Source organism: Halichoerus grypus, chromosome 14 (assembly GCF_964656455.1).
Source record: "Halichoerus grypus chromosome 14, mHalGry1.hap1.1, whole genome shotgun sequence".
Classification (NCBI taxonomy): domain Eukaryota; kingdom Metazoa; phylum Chordata; class Mammalia; order Carnivora; family Phocidae; genus Halichoerus; species Halichoerus grypus.
Window position 1 is genome coordinate 51,622,502 of NC_135725.1, and position 4,671 is coordinate 51,627,172.

General features: G+C 41.4%; 1 pseudogene; it reads left to right on the plus strand.

Moving 5' to 3' along the window:
* The first annotated feature begins 263 nt into the window (after positions 1 to 263).
* Positions 264 to 727, plus strand: LOC118554994 (ATP synthase peripheral stalk subunit F6, mitochondrial pseudogene; annotated as a pseudogene).
* Positions 728 to 4,671: the final 3,944 nt, after the last annotated feature.

A 4,671-nucleotide genomic window follows, 5' to 3' on the forward strand; every position in this document is an offset into this window, starting at 1 on the left:
CCATTCACCCAAAACCATTATTATTCAAAAGCGTTCACCAAATTCTACTTCATGAAAGGGAACATCTAGCGCAAAGGACCGTTACATATTCCCAACATAGCTCCCCCGCAGACTGGATGATAAGCAAATGTGTTCCTCCCCGGATGTGCATATGAAGTCTAGCAAATAACATAAAACAATAGCAGGAAGAAGACACACCAAAAGCTAAAATTATCAGTGGAGCTGATTAGCGTATGTGTAAGAGACACTTGTGCAGATGCAGGATGCTTTCTTTAGAAAGTGAGACGTTTCCCGTCCGTGACAAAATCACCACGATTCTTCAGAGGCTCTTCAGGTTCTCCTCTCTCATTCGGTCTGCAGTGTCAGTTCATTTGAGGAGGAACATTGGTGTTACAGCGGTGGCATTTAGTAAGGAACTGGATCCTGTACAGAAACTCTTCGTGGACAAGACTAGAGAATACAGAACTAAGCGACAGGCGTCTGGAGGACCCGCTGATACTGGCCCAGAGCACCAGCAAGACCTAGAGAGGGAGCTTTTTAAGCTTCAGCAAATGTATGGTAAAGCAGACATGAATACGTTCCCAGACTTCAAATTTGAAGATCCTAAATCTGAAGTCATCGAAAAACCCCAGTCCTGAAGAAAGAATGTAAAATTTATTTGGTAATTTGTCCTAGATTAGTTGTACAACTGTATCAGAATAAACACACATTTCTCAGCAAAAAAAAAGTCAGTCCTCAGAGCAATGATCCTCACTTGTTTCTTGGAGTTCTGACATCTTATCATCATTTATTTGCTTATTATGACCATCACCAACCTCCCCCTACAAGTTTATTTTTAAATAAGAAGGACTAATTTTATTTTGAAGCATTTGCTTTTATTTTTACTCTCCTTGAGAAGCACCCTAGAGGACCGTACCATCAACACAGTGGTTAAGAATCCAGAGGCTTCTGTTCTTTGCCTTCCTTCCTAAGGGAGAGTTTTGAAAATATCCACTGTCTCAGCAAAGAGTGAAGACAAAAGGAAGAAAGCTGGAGTAGGGACTGTTACTCCAAGAAACCTTCAAAGTCTAGACAGGACATTTCAAAATCAACCTAGAAGGGAGGAGGACAAACACTGGCATGCTTTTTCTACATGCAAAACACTTGCATACCATTCGTTCCATTTAGGCAAACGTTATGAATACTGAAAATCAGTCTCCACGGAGGTCACCTCAGCAATTTACCTCATTGCAAACTCCATTGTGCTAAGCCATTTCCATAGACCTTATTGATTATTTGTGTGGACGTGAAAGAAAAGCAGCCACATCCAGAACCTTTGGTTTTGCAATTGATTTTAAGGTAAGGTTTAATTCTTCCTCCAAGACTGTGTTAGAAGCTCTCTGTACGAGCCAGAATGCAGGACATGAGGCCGAGGAATTCAATTCTTTTGAGAGAAAGCCAGTAATCTTAAGCAGGTTTCTTTGAATCAGAGTGGGAAGGCACTTGTTCTATTACATAGGAATAAGTCATCCATAAATATAACTCAAGACTACATACAACACGGGACGCCTGGGTGGCTCAGTCGTTAAGCGTCTCCCTCCGGCTCAGGTCATGATCCCAGGGTCCTGGGATCGAGCCCCACATCAGGCTCCTGCTCCGCGGGAAGCCTGCTTCTCCCTCTCCCACTCCCCCTGCTTGTGTTCCCTCTCTCGCTGTGTCTCTCTCTGTCAAATAAATAAATAAAAATCTTAAAAAAAAAAAAAAAAAGACTACATACAACAGTGTATTTCTTCCAGTGAATTTTAAATTCTTATTAATCTTCATGACCATTTTGCCAGGTGTACAGCCACCAGATATTAACTGCAGTTACCCCACAAAGGTGCCGAGAAAAGAAATGTCAAGTCCTAGATCATGAAACAAGCAAAGCACCCATTGCCCTGATGGTCTCTCCCCGTGCTTTCTAGCGATTCTTTTCTCTCAGCCGCAGATGGGTAAGTTCCAAGGAGCCAGGCCAGGGGATGGTGTCAGCGCGTAGCTGCTGAAACCTGCCCTGGGATACACCCTGGCGCTACAGTGAGAACACAAGACGCCTGTCTGGCCACACAGCAACACACACATTGACATGTCAAGACCTAAAGATTGAGAAACAGGTGTCTACCCATTGCCAAAACAAGGTATCTCTTTGGTCCATTTTGCCGGGAGAATCCTATGAGGGAGAAAAGACCCTTCGATTTGCCTGGTTGTTGGCACAAACTGGCGACCCAGGCTGGCCCAAATCACTGACTCTGTCATTCCAAATAAATTTAGATCAATTCTGGTTTTTATCTACAGAATTATTTGTGTAACCAACACTTCTGCTTCTCTCCTGGGAGGGGGGGAACACCCAAAACTTCAAATCCTTTAAAAATAAAGTGGGCGTTTTAGTCATAGCAAAACGCAAAAACAGACGAGGCATTATAATATTATTGCAAAGCAAAGGCTTACTTTCCATTCAGAGGAAATGTCATCACCGCCTGTCATATTTCCGGTTGAAGGCTACATGGGTCTAGTCAGAATGATGCCACCAAGACAAAGAGCAAGGAGAAAGGCAGGCCGAAAGACAGGGAAGGAAGCTCAAGCCGAATATAATGAAAAAGGGAATAACCTTACAGCTAAACAGTTTACTTTTCAAAGGCAGCACAAGGGCAAAATGCTTTGTGCAAAGAGAAAATTAGTTTCCAAAGTGTATGTATTCTACAAAGAGCCAAGTTAATTATTCAAAGCAGAGGCCCATGAATTCCCACAATTTAGTCATTCCATTCTGACACATTCAGGCCCAGCGAGCTGCTTCTTATCACTAAGACTTTGATAATTGGCTTAGACATATCAAATAAACTTTCTGGAGAATTCAGTCGTAAGCAGGTATGACATCCTAATAGGGGTTTTATTAGGCCTTTCTCTGTGCAGTAATGTATTAGCAATCACTGTGACATTTTCTGCTCTGGGGGGTTTTGGCCTTGCTCATTTTTTACACTTGCTAGAAAATAAATTTATTCACGGTAGAGATCTAATCCAATACACTACTCTGTTTACCCTGGTTTCTAAAGGAACAGGCCTCTCAGAATTAATGAAAAGTGACATATACATCATAGAAGAAAATGCACTGTCTTCAGCCAGGCATAACTGAATAGCGAGAATCCCTTCTGATTCTACAAACTTGGGAGTCAGTCAGTCCGGCTTTCGTGTCCCTTTCCCTGATCACACTTCTCCCTCCCATTTCATCCAGGAAAACAAAACAAAACACATAACCAATAGCAGGGGTAGATTAAAGTTCTCCTTTTTAGCAGCCATTGTAGTTTAAAAAAAAAAAATTCCCTGAGACAATGTCTATTGGATATTCTCTGGGATGTGGCAATTTGCTCCTTTGCATTTAATATTCCTGATAACAAAACAAACAAAAAAAAGTCTTAGCGCTGTATATTTACATACTGAAAGTGAAGTTATTATTTGGGTGGAAATCAGTGTGGAATAAAAATGGAGCCTACCTGCCAGCAAGGGATGAGCAAGCAGAAGAACGGAAGGAAACATTCGGCTTCTTTCTACATTCTTTCATTCTCTTCTTTTGTATGAGAACATTCCTAATGGGAAGACACATAAAGCACCATCAAAGTAGTCATACGTAGTTTGCTCAGAATGAAGAACATGATGAGATAATATTAAATACTTTTAGCACATAACAAAGAAGCATCAACGAGGGTCATCTATGTGAAATCGAGGTATTCTAATGCTAGATATTTTACCACCAACTTCCCACTTTCCCCATTGATGAGGATAAAGTTGATAAGGGAAATTGATAAGGACACAGGAACTCTAAGTAACTCAATCATTGGTCTTCTTTCTCCTTATCTGAGCTCTTATTGGCCTGACATATGTTCCAATTCAGAAACATTGGCAAGATCTAGGGGCATCTGGGTGGTTCAGTCGGTTGAGTGCCTTCGGCTCAGGCCATGATCCCAGGATTCTGGGATCGAGCCTCACATCAGGCTCCCTGCCCAGCGGGGAGTCTGCTTCTCCCTCTCTCTCTGCCCCTCCCCCATACTTGTGTTCTCTCTCACTGTCTCTCAAATAAAATCTTTTTTTAAAAAAGAAACATTGTCAAGGTCTACTATCTTCCTCAAAATACCTCCTCTACCTTCTGGATGATGCCTGAAATTTCCTAGTTAAACCTTTAACATGATGCTTTGTTCAATGTGAAAATTCAAGTATTTCTGTGAAACACACTACATTAAAGTCTGGTCAGTTATTTGTGTCTTCATTCATACTATCCAGACCCCTCCCCATTCCAAAAGCCTGACTCAGTAGGCCTGGAGGAAGACCTAAGAAGTGTTTTTTTAAACAAACTTTCTAAATGATTCTGCAGTACCCTAGAGTTTGAGAACTAATTCCTTGGTATGAATGAGTTGTAGAGCTTTCATGTAAACAGGCTTTGAGGAAAGGAAGCGAACTGAAGTCAACCGATGGCTTGCTGTACATCAGGAACTGCTCTAGGCAATAAACACATGCTGTGTCATTTCATCTTTTCATCTTCTATGAAGAGGGTTTTATTATTCCCATTTTACAGATGAGAAACTTAATCGCAAAAAAAAAAATTAATAGCCAACCAATGATTGCATGGCTAGGAAGGCTGGCATTAGAATCCATATCTTTAGTAAC